This window comes from Dendropsophus ebraccatus, chromosome 9 (assembly GCF_027789765.1).
Source record: "Dendropsophus ebraccatus isolate aDenEbr1 chromosome 9, aDenEbr1.pat, whole genome shotgun sequence".
NCBI classification, from domain to species: domain Eukaryota; kingdom Metazoa; phylum Chordata; class Amphibia; order Anura; family Hylidae; genus Dendropsophus; species Dendropsophus ebraccatus.
Genome location: NC_091462.1, coordinates 97956824 through 97973192, shown reverse-complemented (window position 1 = coordinate 97973192; position 16369 = coordinate 97956824). Strand labels below are relative to the sequence as shown.

General features: G+C 41.5%; 1 protein-coding gene across 1 annotated transcript in view; it reads right to left on the bottom strand.

Moving 5' to 3' along the window:
• The window catches only part of NTN3 (netrin 3), a 53618-nt gene extending 47820 nt beyond the window's left edge, over nt 1–5798 (bottom strand). The window contains exon 1 of the mRNA XM_069983967.1: nt 5409–5798. The gene's annotated coding sequence lies outside the window, so the exon portion shown is untranslated. The remainder of the gene's footprint in view (nt 1–5408) is intronic.
• Nucleotides 5799–16369: the final 10571 nt, after the last annotated feature.

Genomic DNA, 16369 nt, shown 5'->3' with positions numbered 1-16369 from the left:
TAAACTTGAAGAGTGGGTCACCAATCCTTGACCCAAAGCTGGAGCATGACCTAGCCCAAAATGCGTAGGTCTCCATCAAGATGTTCCAGCTGCCTCTAGCAACTAATACGCCCCTCATACAAAGAGGCAAAGGGAATCTTGAGGTGCAGATATTTAGAGGAATAACTTTACAAGGTATTTTAGCTCTAAACACACCGCTCAGAAGTTTCACTCTGTCTGAACCACGGGCAGCATAAAAAAGAGACCGGATCCCTATTACTACTAACTGTGATTTATTCTTTCAGAGAGATGTCACCACCACGATCATTAGAACAAGCAGGGAGAAGTGCACAGTTGGGCATTTTACTTCTTACTAGCTGTGATTTATGTTTTAGTAGCAGTAGATAAGCTCCATTATATGTCTATGGGCTTGTTTCCTGCAAGTGGACAAAGTGAGTCGGGGAGTGAAGTTCATAACCGTGCACTTCTCCTTGCTCATTTTAATGATCAGTTGGGACCCGAACATGATAAATCCACACTTTTTACGTGTCTCTATGACTTCAAATGTTTTTTGTAAACGATAGGGACACTTTGAAACCAGCCAGGAACAGGACTGCGGGTCACCTGTTGGCTTCTTCCCACCCAACTTAAGTGATGGGTCTCTCTTTGCTTGTGTATAAGGAGAGATCTATCAATCAAGTTCACGCAGGAAACTTGAAGCCCTATACGGCTTGCTTCACACTGCCTTAAAATTTAGGAAAAACTTTAAAAACGCCAGCAGCCACATGTTAGCTGGAAGTCAATGGAAGTTTATGATCTGCCTAACACACATGGGGTGTTTTTAGGTTGGCATTTTCTCTTCTTTCTGGCATTTTTGAGGCTCTGTAACAGTTTTTCCAAAATGCAGCATGATGAGGGTGTGGCACTTTTTTGGCGGACTGTGGCGGTTTTTCCCCATAGACTTCTATAGGAATGCTCTAGTCATCTCAAAAACGCCATTGTGGTGTTTATGGTATTCTTTTTTTCCAGTGTTTTTGTACCCTTTTGGTCCAGCAACTATGTCACATGATAGCAGAGGAAACAAAAGTGCAGCCATCTTGGTGCACGCAAAAATGGCTAACCCACAAAAAAAAAAGATTATTCACACATAAAGACAAAAAACGCAAACGCATGGAAAAAAAACTCCAGATGGCGCAATGGCATTTTTTTTCTGGCTTTTTTTGGAGGCTAGAAAATCGCCACAAAAAAACAAGTGTGAGGGCACGCTTCAACTAGTTTTAAAGCTATAAAGTACTCTAAAACCTTGCAGAATTTTAGAGTAAATCATAGTTTGCTGGAATAAGGGAGCCTGGGCCTATTTCATGCTTTCTGTGGTTCATGCAACAAAAAACAAACAAACAAAAAAAAACACAATAAACCCCCCCCCCAAAAAAATGTATGATTATTGTGTATAGGTCATGTTTGGAATTGCAGCTCAGTCTTAAAGGGGCAAAATTTCTGACACTAGTTGATTTGAAAGAAAAAGATTTTCGCCAAAGCACCCCTTTAAATAAAAGTCTTTAACAAAAGTGCCACTGTTTCTGTCTGATCCCAGACAAATACTTCAAATTAAAATGGCAAAAAAAGGCATAAAACTGAATAACTGACATGGTTGCATGAAGTCCTGAAGAGGAGATGCTGTTTGCTGCAACTGTCCAGTTTGGGCATCAAAGAAGTCTATATGCCATAAAGTTTGGGTCAGACATTATAATGAAGGAGATTTACTAGGCTTAATGTGTAAGACTTCTGGTTCAATTTGCACCTAAAAGTCAGTGTACACGCCTTGCACCACATTTACTACTCACTCGACAAGTGCAAATTGGGTGTTGTTTGAAATGCAACAAGGTGTGCCAAAACTGTTATAAAATTTTTGATGGCCAGTAAGCCAACCAGTGGGTGGTATAAAAGTAGACGTCTAGCAAGAAGAACATGTGGCCTGCAGGGGCATAGCTGAAAGGGAGAAACTTGAGCATGTGATCTAGGTGCTGAGGAGGGGGGTAGGGGGCACAACAAGTCACTTTGTCTTGGCCAGGGTATTTAAATACAGAGCTAGGGCAGCAAACATTCAACCTTTGCCCCAGGTGAAAGGAAGCCTTGCTACTGTGATAGGTTTGGTGCATCGTCGGGCTTTATATTCTTAGTATACGCCGGGCAGGATTGCTCCGATACGCTTCCAGTGCTGTATGGACTCTGGACCCCAGCCTGATGCCTGCAGCAGATACACTTCATGGCTTCAGGTCATTCCTCTTTATGCCCATTGCTTCTGGCCATATGAGGCACAACACACCCTTGTAAGGTTCCTTCCCCATTATCCTGTAATAAAATATGGGTTGCCATTTTTGCCAACTTGCCACTTTATTCTTCTGGCAATCAACCAATGCTAGAAAAGTTTGACAGAGACGCGAGCTGGGCATTCACTTATTCCATTTTACTGGTGGCAGCAGTAAATACTTGGACGAGACTGGATTCAATTCCGATAATTGAGGCTCTCATTTGCTGGTGAAAGTCTCCTAATTGAGGCAAAGCCATCTCTTTATAAGGAATTTCTTCATAGGAAAGGACGCAACTTCAGATTACGAGACATCGGCTCCCCATCAAATCCCTAGTTTGCCTGCCAGTCCCGAATGTTGTGCTTCGTACACGCATGCAACGCTTTCCCCATCAAATAGCTGTAAACGTCAGAGTTCACCCGTCCTTATTAATCACGTTTATACTGAATCATATAAATATCTACCGTGCCATCATTTATTATAATAATGTGCGCGCACGTTCCAGACCCCAAAGGACCTTTAAAGCAGAACAGTTTACGCTGATGACTCTTTTCCGAAACGCAACGACATTGAGAAGGAAACAAATAAAAAATCTAATTCCAAAAATACAAAAAAAGGGATCTACCTGACCTATCCTCCTGGTAAGCACATAGTACTACGCTCCTAAAATAGGAGAAGAAGCTGCAGCTAGGAAACAGCTCCCCCTAATGGACGCTTACGTTTCCTTAGCCCTAGACCTTTCGTCTTGAGAGTGTTCTTTCTATGTGTAGCTAATAGGAAAAGCCTTTGTCTGCAAAGCGCATACAGCAATTCCAAGCACTGCCTGCAATATTGATATGTGCAAGTAACACCTATTACTGATTACATATCAGGAGTATGAACCGGTATACCGTCACCCATTATAGATCTCGTATGCATATACATGATCTTCTCATCAGTATCGCCTTGCAGTAGCAGATGCAGCAGCCTGGAGAACATTTCAGACGTGTTCACATAAGATGTGCTAAACATTCACATGGACACACGAAGACGTAAGCTGCATTACAATGAGCGAGCTCACATACCTGATGCATAGCAGTGGTAGGCATGCAGTGACTAGGAGTCACGGGGTTAGTAGGCAGCCCAATGCAAGAAATTCTGCACAGATAACAGGTTCTCCTGATAGCTGGATTTGTAAGACACAAGGGTATGTAATAAAAACATATGATACATATCTGCACAGATCTCTATTAATCTTATTGGAGAATATTTAATCCTTATAAATTATGGAAAGTTTCTTGAGATTCATCCGAAGTTTTTTATTATGACTTGATAAAAAAGAATTGTCCTTAAGGCAAGATAGATGGATGGATAGAGGCGTAGGGTTATATCTGGTTGTTCTCTAAACCCTGTTGGTTCTGTTACCAGGAATACAATGGCTTATGGAGTATTAGTACATGTAAAGTTTGTGCCCTTGTAAAAAAAAAAAAAAAAATGGAGCTGGGTAGTATGATAAAAACATAGTCAAATATGAGCGCACCAATTCAATATAGTAATTCCTTTAGAGCGGTATGTATGGAACATATAGACAAGGCCTGTAAAATAGACTCCAATCTATTAAGACTGGACAGGTGCTCGAGGAGGCAAAGTAGCAGTCCAGCTGCGGTGGTGTAAAAGGGAAATGACAAGTGGAGTACTAACATAAAGAGCCGGCAGGATAGATTCTTAAATATCTTGTATTAATAATAATATGCTGTGAATTATAGCACTCAAGTTTTAATTTTTTTAAATGTTTTTGTAGATGGATATCTAAGGTAATCAAATCTTTATACAAGAGACGTAAGAATGTAAGGAAACCTGTTAAGTGTACATAGATAGATAGATAGATAGATAGATAGATAGATAGATAGTTAAATAGATAGATAAATAGATAGATAGACAGATAGAGAGATAGATAGATAGATAGATAGATAGATAGATAGATAGATAGATAGATAGGTAGATAATAGTAGATATCGGTAGATATCTGTCTCCTATCTATCTGTCTATCTATTTTATATCTATCTACCTGTCTATCCTTTCATTTGATATCTATTATCTATCTATTTCTCTATCTATCTATCTATCTATCTATCTATCTATCTATCTATCTATCTATCTATCTATCTATCTACCTACCCATCCATTTATTCCTTTTTTTCTTTCTGCCCATCACATTTAAAAAAAATGCAATTCTACAGTTTACATTCAATCATCCAGAAATTTAAAGTCCACCCTTTGCCTTACAAGTATTTACGTATTTTACTATTGATCCATGCAAATTTATAGATCTGTCGTCAATTATTATAAGTTAGAATTTCCCAGCTCAATAGGGGGGGGGGGGGAAATAATTATATAAAAATAACATTAAATCTTTCAAAATGTAAATTTGAAAACATGCCCATGCCCAAGTGATGCCCATATCAATAAAAAATAAAGATTACCCAGGTTAGATCCCAATTGAAGATAGATAGATAGATAGATAGATAGATAGATAGATAGGAGATAGATTGGACCTGCCAATAAAGCTTTTTTTTTTAATTGATAGATATGAGATAGATAGGAGATAGATAGATAGATAGATAGATAGATAGATAGGAGATAGATAGATAGATAGATAGATAGATAGATAGATAGGAGATAGATAGATAGATAGATAGATAGATAGATAGATAGATAGATAGGAGATAGATTTTCCTATTTAGGGAACATCACTGTTGTTAGATGCCAGATACCAATGTGGATTCCCCGGTAAATATTGTGTGACGGCAAGATGCCATCTCTAGACTCCACTCATTACATAGTAGATATTGGCTAATGGCCCAGCAAGCAAATATTACTGTATATACAATTCTAAGACATTTAAAGTAAATTATAGAACAACAAAAAGTTGTGCAACATTTGTCTTTAGTGAATGATAAGAAATCAGCAAGTGTAATGAAAAAGTAGTAGACCACATTAGTTATTAATAAAAAAAAACTAAACAAAATGAAAAAACAGTTCCATATGGGACGCCGATGATCATTGGATGGATGATCATTTTCCTGGACCTCACGCTCTCCCTGGTCTATATTACAATAAGGAATTAGATCAGCAACTTACAATTTGAAAGGTGGGAATATTCCAGATATCAAATCTTCTATTCCGATATCGATTTAGTATCCGCACATCACAGTATTGGCCATTTCCAACAGCGTTTTCCAACAAATGTCACCAATCTATAAGGTCCTTATAGGATTTCATCAGCTGAATTTCTCCCAGTAAGGTTACAGCTTCGACAAGAAGAAAAGAATCAAGGTAAAAAACAAAAAAATAGAAAAAAAAAAGGAGGAAAAGGGTTAAAAGAAAAAAAAAAAGAAATGTTTGTTGGGAAATGAAGAATAATGAAGAAGTTTCAGGCTGTGTGTGTAAGGTAAGAGAGGATCAGGCTGGTTGATGCTGTGCTGTAGAGAGCAGGCTGAGATGTGCTACATACTGGAGCAGTGTGCTTCCTCTCCTCTACCACTTCAAGGCAATACACTTTGCTTTGGCTATTCCTCCCCCTCCCACTTCTAAGTATCACTCCTTCCGAGGCTCTCCGGTGTGAAAGGAGGGGGGTCCCAGCAAGTAATGTGTGTGCGTGTGTCTCCGACACTGTGATGAGGACACAACACAAGAATTAAGTTATTATACAGGGACAGGAATTCCACTGTATTTTCCATTGTATTTCGTTCTGTGGCTGTATTGTGATTATTCTTTTTTCTCCACAGCCGGTTTATTCCGTGTCTGGTATTTGTCATCACTTTGTAGCAGTCATCCTATACAGTAGGAAGTAGCAAAATAGGTTTTTGCTTGGTAATGTGTTAAACATGATGTTTAAATGTAGTAAAACTATGTATATGGCTCTGTTCACATCCGCATGGTAAGCTTTGTTCTGAGCCGGTTGCAGATTCCCTTAGGTTTCAGTGCAACATTCAGCAACGTAACTTCTGGTAAATCGACATACACCATGTTGCAACCTGATGGAGCCTAATATAAGTCTGGGAGGTCTGCCCGTCACCCCTGATGACCATTGGTGATCATTGTGAGAATCCATTACAGCTTCTTTCAGAAGGCAGATGTGAACACAGTCTCATATAGCAAAGACATAGCTAGGCTATCCTTCACATTCGGTAAAATTTTAGTTCATTCATGCCTGTATTAAAGTACCATGACCAAGGCAGAATAGCTTGTCCGAGCCTGCTACCCCATCACTAAAGGCCCTATTCCACAGAACGATTATTAGCCGTATTCAGTTGATAATCATTTCGTGGAATAGAGGGCAACGATCAGCCGATTGTTGCGTCACTTGTTTTTCAAACTTGTTGAAAAACAAGGGACTGATATAGCAGCGATCTGCTGCCGTCGCTCCGTGGAATAGGAGCATCGGCAGCAGACTGCCGCTATCCTCTATGGGCTGCCCAGACGATCTAGCGATCACCCGGGCAGCCCCCCTGCAGCTCCCCACGGCCCCTCCCGGACTCACCCGCTTGCTGCTGCCGCTTGGAGCAAACAAACGCTGACAGCTCTCATTTGCTCATCTCTGTCTGCCCATGGATAGCACCTGGATAGAGTATAATGGGAAGTTGCTAATAATAAGATTTTCTAATGCTGCGTTTACACGGAACGATTATTGTTCGAATTTTCGCGATAACGATCGCATTTGAGCGATGATCGGCTTGTGTAAACACAGCAAACGATCAAGCGACGAGCAATAAGTCGTTTATCGTGATCTTTCAACATGTTCTCAAATTGTCGTTGGTCGTTCACTGAAAATTTGCTGATCGCTTCGTCTAAACAGTCTTTCACCGATTCACCCTATGTGTGAGATGGGCTTAAGTGATCTTAAAACGATCGCATTAACGATTTTTCAAAAGATATATCATTCCGCCTAAACGCTGATCGTTATAGAAAACACATTGTTACTTTGAAATCGTTAATCGTTCGATTGGGCGAATTATCGCTCTGTGTAAATGGACCATAACTGTGATAGAGCAGGTGTAAAGAGTAGAGATGAGAGCAACTCGATCATGCTCCAGTCTGATAATTCAGCATTTGATTACCGGTGGCTGAAGAAGTTAGGTGCAGCCCTAGGGCATCCTGGAATACATGGATACTGGATGCTGTTAACAATGAAATCCATTAAGTCTTGTTCACACAACAATGATTCTGCATCCAGATCTGCCAACCTGCAGCATTTGAATATGCCCTTGGCCTTTTTGCTGACTGTGTTGCATCATTTCAGTTATAAGACAGAATATGGTGCACACTGCATTACAACCAGACACCAAAACCACCAGCTGGTATAACTCCAAAAAGGATACGTAGTAGAGACACGTCACAAGTTTTGATCAGTCGTGCTGTGAGTGTTCAGACTCCGATTGATCGCTAGAATGAGAACTTTTCTCCCTGAGGTGCTTCTTTCTTTGCTTTCTGTGGATGCGATAGAGACAGTCCTATAGTCTTACACATGGCAAAGAGCTGAAAGAGAGTGTGTACTAGAGATGAGCGAAGCTCCAGAATGCTCCAGTATGATCTTTCGGCCTTTGAATACAAGTGGCTGAAGAAGTTGGATGCAACCTAAATGCGAAAAATAGGACTCGAACATGTGCTCATCTCTAGTGCCCACTGTCTCTTAGCTTTGTACCATGTGTATTACTATAGGACTGTCTTGGTTGCTCTCATTCAGAAAGAAGCACTCCACCTCAGGGAGAGAAGCGCTTATTATAGCGAAGTCTGACCACTCACGTCCCAAATGATCAAAATCTTTGACATGTCTCTGTGACTTCAAACATACGACATGCGTCAAACATGCAGTATGCCCTGCAGGAAATGGTGTATTCTTTTCAGTCTGACACAGTGCTCTCTGCCGCCACCTTTGTCCGAAACAGAAACTGACCAGAGCTTTTCAAAGCTTTTCTATGGCGATTTGCTCTAGACAGTTCCTTTCTCGGACAGAAGTGCCAGCAGAGAGCATTGTGTCAGACTGAAAAGAAAATAACACTTGCACGGCATACAACATCTGATAAGTACTGGAAGACCAGAGAATTTTAAATAGAAGTAAATTACAAATCTATATAACTTTCTGAAATTAGTTGATTTGAAAGAAAAAGATTTTTGCTGGAGTAACCCTTTAACAGCTGGGGGGGGGGCTGCAGGTTTGACACTCGTGCTCTACAACATGTCGAAGGGTTTTTAAAGTGGCCATGTAAAGCATGTCTAGTAGCCGCAGCAATATTATTTGTGTCAACAGGAGAAAGAACAGGATAATCTATTAAATGCTCCACCAGGTTCATTCCCCTGAAAAGTGACAATTACTTCTCGAAACCTGTAAGACTGGGCTGTCTCTTGCCATCACTTCCGTCCGCTGGATGACATTCAAGCAGTCTCTTTCCATTCAGTGACTGTCTATGTGGGCACAGCCCGCTCACCAGAAGAGGAAACTTTGGATTTTAAATTACAAGGATGTTAAGGTTTTATGGCCGCTATCTCATTTTAAATAGACGTCTGTGAATGAAATCCATTATTGATCCCGCAGCTAAAAATATATTTCCTAATGAAGAGTAGTAAAGTGCCGTATAAATCTATATCCAAGACCAAATGCCTTTTCCGACTGCAAATTAACCCCCTGCTGTCAATTTATTTTACAAAGCCACAAGTACCCAGGGGTGTTTAAGTGTTTTCAGATACAGGTCACCCTTACCTCTAATGATGGCAGAAGTCATTGTGTAGGGAATATCACACGTGGTAGCCAAATCCTTGATGGGAAAACATGCCACGTATGAATGTTCCTTAAAAGAGTTTAGTCTGGAAGGGTAAATTGCAGCCTTACCTTACTGATACTTATATATACAATGACAGTCCTATCTCCTTCACTGTAGAGTGAAAGAAAAGTTATAAAAACTGGTCCATAACATTGGTTTATAACCTGTGGCTCTCCAGCTGTTGCAGTACTACAACTCCCAATATGAAAATGTGGCTATAAAGTGGTTTTCTTTGTAAGTGTTAAACCTCTCGCCCTCTGCCCCTTCTCCTCACCCACAGGAACCTTCAGTGTGGCCGAGCACTTCCATAGGGAGGGAAAGCCGCAGCGAGAGCACTCCCACCATGGCTTATCTCTTTCTACACCATAGACTGATGGCCAAATCGTTTGCATCTAAGGTGTATGGTCACCTTAAAGTGCACCAGTTGTTATACCTTTCAAAATCTAAATCAACAGTAGATGTGATATAAAGCAAGTTTGCAATATACATTCATTATTTTTTTGTTATCCTGCTGTAAAACAAAGCTGTACTTACCAGAAATCGAGGTCCAGTCTCCTGAAGGCAGATTTTCTGACTTGTTCTGGTTGTAAAAAAAACAGACTAAACCCAGGAATTCCGGCCAGTACAGAGAGTCACGGCTCAATGTGTCACATGACTGCCTTCTCTGTGTGAGCGCTCAGATGGCCTGGGATACACAGGACTTCCTCTTTTCTGACTCTTTTGAGGAGAAAAAAAAGAGTCAGAAAACAGGAAGTGCCATATTCTCCAAGATTACTGTAAAAAAAATTATGTACATTCCAAACTTGCTTTATATCACATCTACTTTTTGTTTAGATTTTGAAAGTTATAACGACAGGTACACTTTAAGTCTTAATGTGGGACAATCCCTTTAAGGCCTCATGTACACAGCAGAGTTTTGTTTATAAAGGTAAATGAAAAAAAAACACTGGTGCCAGAGATTTGTAATTTACGTCTATTAAAAAATCAACTGCTGAATGTCCTGCAGGAAGTGGTGTATTCTTTCCAGTCTGACTGCTCTCTGCTGCCACCTCTGTCCGTGACAAGGACTGTCCATAACAGCAGCAAATCCCCATAGAAAACCTCTCCTGCTCTCCAGACTACAGAATACACCACTTACTGCAGTACATACAGCAGTTGATAAGTACTGGGCGACTTGAGATTTTTTTTTAATAGAAGTAAATTACAAATCTTTGGCAATTTCTGGCACCAGTTGATTTGAAAGAATTTTTTTTAAGGAGTCTGTACAGTGGTATAATACAGTCCCAAATTAGGAGGGTGTAGGCACTCCTTGTGTCATGAAGCCGCCCAAAGGAGTTCTTTAAAGTCTGGGCTGCTTTAGGCACAATACACATCGAATGGCCAAAGATTTCAGTATAGCATACAAGTCGCTGCAGTCCTGGGAGTCATCATTTTCCTGTCCTATTCCTTCATATACAAAACTCGTTGTGCCTCTATGATTTATAAGTTTATATGACTATATTAGGCTTTATTATACTATGATTAATTTTAGTGATTCGATAAACATTTTTTTATAAAAAAAAAAAACATTGCCATGACTGCTGTAAGGAAACTTGGGCTAATTCCTAATAGCCACAGGGTCTATTGTGCAGAATATGCCCCTTAAGAGACCCCCCCCTCCCAATACACACTTCTTGTACACAAATGGTGGGCTGGTTTCCCCAGCAAATGAGTCCATCCTTCATTGAGGTGAAACTTATTGTGTGGCGGGCTGCCTCCTGCCAGGGTCATGAATACTGTAATGTGGAGTCCTTTGTAAGAGGTGTTAATGGGCAATTGCTCATTCTATTGCTCTATTGGAGAGGGATTTCCATATTAAACAAGGAATTAGTGGATGTAAAGACTGACAGGTTAAATTAGTTAGGTATTTGCAGGTGAGAACCAAAGAGATTATAGCCTTTTAAAAGAGGTGTTAGTAATGGAAGTATTCCACGCGGTGTGTCGTGCCAGTGATGTCTGGTTCCCTTTATTTACAGGCAAACAGTAAAAAGCCCCAGCAAGGTGACCATTGTTTATAGGCCATTTTTGAATTCCTAAAATTTTAAGGGTTAAGCCAGCAACGGCTTTCTAATAGAATTTAGTGGAGTCTGACAGGTAGGATCGCCACTACTGTGATAACAGGAATTATATTTATTATTGTGGTCCACAGATTAAATAAATGTCAGATGAACCCAACAAATTTGGTGGGCGATCATCGGTTGTACCCCCAACCTCCCTCAATAGACAGATGTCAAGGGAAAGAATTGTCGGTTCTATCAAGGGATATAAGCTGCTTTCAGAAATGTCTTTTCTCCTTGTTGATACAAGGATACAAGTTTATGGTGGGTTGACAGCTATTTAGGATGTATGGCCAATGCATTCCAGTGGACAGGTGGCCATAACTGTGTGGTCACTCTCCATAGTTCACCTCTTTGACTGTGTTTTTTCACTAGTATGATAAGCAGATCACAGTATGGCCCGCTGCTGGGGTTCCCAGCTGTGATCACTAGAATAACCTGTCAGTAAGTGTTTAATTTCCCTGCAGTGCCTCCACAGGGGAAATGAAGCATTACACATTTATCTTTGAGATCAATGGGCTTATTGTGTAATGCACGGATACTTCTTAAGTGCAAATCAGAGGTAGAATGAAGACGTACTTTGAAACAAATTCTAACAAGAAAAGAATGGGGTGCACTCACCAAGGTAGTCTTCACAAGTTTTATTTCTTCGTATCAAAAACAAAAACTGGAAACGGACATGGCAGTCGCTAGGAAAAACAAGACGGTGACAGACGGTTTCGCACGTAACCGTGCTTCTACGGACCACTTTTTGTTTTTGATACAAAGATACGTACTTTGCCTGACTTGACAATTTAAATAATTCCAGTCGCTCTCGAGCAACAGATTGTCAGCTACTCCTTTGCTAGCAACTGTGCAGGTTGACAAGGTGGCAGCCTGTAGTCTGGTGTATTGGAGCATCTAAAAAATTTTTATGTGGTGCACATTTTAAATAGACAATTTCTGTTGTGGATTTTTGTGGCCGATCTCACCCGTTTAGGCTAAGGCTATGTGGCAACTTTGGTCATGCACCACAAAGACTGTGCAATGTCACATGTAATGTTAGTAAATGATGTTGCAGTGTGACATACAGGGTCGCTTTCCGTCATGTTACCAAAGTTGCTGTGTAGCCCCGGCCTATTTGTAGCGGGCGGAAAACTGCTTTGTATCTGCAGCAATATCTATTCTTTACACAGATAGATATTACTGTGGAATCACTGCTTCAGACTAGTGGCAGAGTCCCTGACCTGATAGCTATGAATATTGTTTTGTTATATAGATTGTGTATTACAGCTCTTACCTGGGTGGAGGGCATGACACATACATAAAATACATAGCCCCTATTGTTTATGAAAGTGTAACTGTCATCATAGAAAAGTTTTGACATGTCATAGAGACATATATGCAAAAAAGAGCCTGTGAAGCCTCATTTAAGAGTCTCAAAACACAGGACTAGCCAGATATCCCTCTGGGAAGGACCCAGCCAGGGGAGGCTCCTGTAGGGAGACCACCAAAACCAACATATTAAGTTGCCCTATGAGTCAATTTAAAGACAAGGGAAAAAGACAGGTATCCATCCACAGACAGCTGTTTTCGGGGTGTTGCCCCTCATCAGTGTGTAGCAGGATTCTGGCTAGGTGGGAGCAATGCCTAGTAGAGCCATAGGGGAAACAGATTGCTGATCTCAGGGAGACCAGCAAAATAGACACGGTCGGCTGCTTGTTAAAGCACTCAATGCAGTGAAAACCTAGGTGCATTGCTCCCTGGAAAATACAAATATGCAGAAAAGAGTCTGTAAAGCCTTATTTAAGAGTTTCTAAACACAGGACTGGCCATATATCCCTCTGGGAAGTGCCTGGTCAGAGAAATGTCAAAAGTTTTGATCAGTCCAGGACTGAGCGTTCAGACCCATAGCGATTGGGAGAATGACCAGGGAGAAGTCCGCGCTAAGCGTGGTCTGCTCCCCGCTCTGTGTCAGCATAATCATTCAGGTTTAATAGACTTACATTATGAGCCCGACTGATCACAGACTGATCACCACGCTTAGCACGGTCTTCTCCCGGCTCGTTCACACAATCGGTATGGGTCCGAACACTCAGACCCAGACTGATCAAAACTTTTCACATGTCTCTATGAAATGTCAAAAGTTTTCTATGATGACACTTTAAGGCAGCTTCTTTTGCTGGATGAATGTAGTTATTAGAGGTGAGTGCGACTGGACCATGCTGGAGTCCGATCATTTGGCACTTGATCACTGGCGGCTGAAGAAGTTGTATGCAGCCCTAGGGAGTCCTAGAAAACATGGATACAGCCATAGGCCGTAGGCTTTATCCATGTTTTCCAGGCCTTCCTAGGGCTGCTTCCAACTTTTTTAGCCACCGGTATTCAAATGCCGAATGATCGGACTCCAGCATGGTCCAGTGGCGTTCGTACATAGCTAATATCAAACATAGCAACAACCCTATATCATATTTGTAACCCAGGACAGAAGGGCCAGATTGTTTCCCAATCGATGCCCCTTCTATGACCTTGGGCCAATTTTTCACTCCCGTATTGGCAAACAATGCCGAAAATATACCGTTCTGCATCAGTTCTCACTGCTAAGTAGCAAAGAGCATGGGACCAACCAAAGCTCTGCTTGGCCCCCATGGCAGACACTTATTCTGTCTGTATGATTAGTGTGCCCTCTCTGGACACAGTGATCCCCAAGATATCCCCTCAACAAAGGCAGAGAATTACGAGTGCGGCCCTCATGAAACATTAATGTAATTAAGTGTGGACCCCGTTTAATCGTATATGAAGATATATTAGTAATTTGAAGCAATCTCCTGCTCGCGGCTTTTATACCCCTGTTGATATAATCTCTGAAAACCTCTGGAAACAAAAGAAGGAGGGCGTCGATTGCTAGGGCTTTGGCGTTCTTATCGGGACCTCCATTGTATGTGCATCTGCTCCATGTGTGGCAATAAATTAATGGCGTATACCTCTGCCCCTGCCTTCCTGGCTGAACAGCCAGCGTCATGCCAAAGACTTGGGCGGCTCATTAGTAAAAGGGCAGCATACATCTCTCAGCGTGGCAGTGCTGTGTGCATAACATTGCCTGGCCACCTGTACTGATCTGAAGGCAGACATGATACCGAATCCCCAGAGGATTCTGGGAGCTGGCCTCTTCTTTCTGTGTTCTGAGTAAACATTCACTTTCTTAACTCTACAGACGCCCGCTCCCAATTAACAAATGCACCAGCCAGAAAGTCCTGACAGCTCACATGTGTACTCTATGCCTGCTCACCCTCCACTTATGGGACTTCTTTTGACTTCTTGCATTTCAAAGTTGCATTGCATTAACTCGCTGGTTGCTGGGTGGCATCACAGCGTCGGCCAGGACTGTCGTTCCTTGAACAGGTGTGTCTTTGACACATTACTAGTCGTAAGATTTAATGCAAAAATCAGTTTGTGTGGTCGAAAGTGAGTCAGAGGTATCTAAATTTAGACGTCTCCCTCTTATTTTCCGGCAACTGATCCTGGTATGAGTGCTGTGTAAGCGCTAGGGGTGATGACTGCTGACAGCTCTGGAGGAACGTATGCAAAGCAATGTCTCCCAACCAGCGCAAATGTCACACCCGCATTCCAGCCTGGTATGGTGCAAACCAGTCAGAAGTCACAATATTATTGAAGCTATACCTTTATTATGGTTATGCTGTATTTATAGAGTGTGCATGGTACTCAGAAGAGTGCACTGTGCTTATTCATATCCAGTCCTAACAGCCGATGTCACCACAGCTGGCATGAAAATGAACAGAGGGTCAATATAGTCATAAGCCAGTTGGACGGGATCTTATAAGTGAGGACATCTCTCCCATGACATCAAAGAAAAAAAATTATTGGTGTTGAACTTTCTTAAAATTTACCAAAGGAGGGCTGTAACCTTTCAATTATATTATGGGTGAAGGTGTTGAATTGCTAAAGATTTACTGGTTGCACCTTTCCCACTTATTATTGAATTACCAAATTTAAATATATCAAAATTTAAATTTTTTATTTTAATTTTTACATCACCTGGTCTGCACCGACTCGGCGAACCCTGTGATGCAGTCCATTTTTCAAGTCGTCGCCTGATTCCTGCCATCTGTGCCGACATCTTCTTATGCAAATTGGGCCACTCCATGGACTGGAGGTGGGCCTGGCACTGATATCACTCCCCTCGGTGACGCAGCCAGACTTGATTATGAAGAAGGTGCGTCACCGTGTGGATATTGTTATACTGGGAATGCCAAGACCACCTCCAGTGCATAGAGCAGCCTCATTTGCATATGAAGAAACTGGCGCAGATGGCGGCAGCTGTGCGGTAATATGGAAAATGGACCGACCACCAAGATCTCTGTGCCTGCACTGACCAGGTCATGAAAATTTTTTAATTATTATTTATAAAGCGCCCTTAATTCCAGAGCGCTATACAAGCGATGGGGGTAACAAACAGGAACAATACAAGATCGAAAACTGATTACATGAAGGCAAATGGCAGACTGGTACATGGGGGAAGAGGACCCTGCCCGTGAGGGCTTACAATCTATAAGGTAATGGAAGAGAAACAGGAGGTAAAGTGCAGCCAGTCAAGTGTGATGCAGAATTATTATAGGTTGCAGCCTTGTTTGAAGAGATGGGTTTTCAGGTTACTTTTGAAGGACTTGATGGTTGGTGAGAGCCGGATGTGTCAGGGTAGTCAGTTCCAGAGTATGGGGGAGGCTCGGGCAAAGTCTTGGAGGCGGTTGTGTGAGGTGCGAACAAGGGGGGAGCGCAGACGGAGGTCACTGGTGAATCAAAGGTTGCATGAGGGACGGTAGTGGGATATCAGGTCAGAGATGTATGGAGGGGACATTCTTACATCCTTAGTGGTACATTCCTTAATAAGAAGTTAGTATGATGTAAGCAATAGTGCTCCAACCATACAAGTCTAATCGAGCCCTTGGTATAAGGTGCACAGCTTCTCTTTACTGCCCTTAAACTGTCCTCGTCTCTACCATCCTCTGATATTAGGGCAAGTTAACAAAGAGTAAACTTTCGGCCAAAAAATCCATATGTAAATTCCATGTTAAAACTCACTGATTATAGATTTTTTTAAAAAAAAATAACAAAAAAACGCTTTTGACATTTTGTTTTACATGGTTGTTAAAGTCCCAGTAACTTCAGTGAGAAGAACTACATGAAG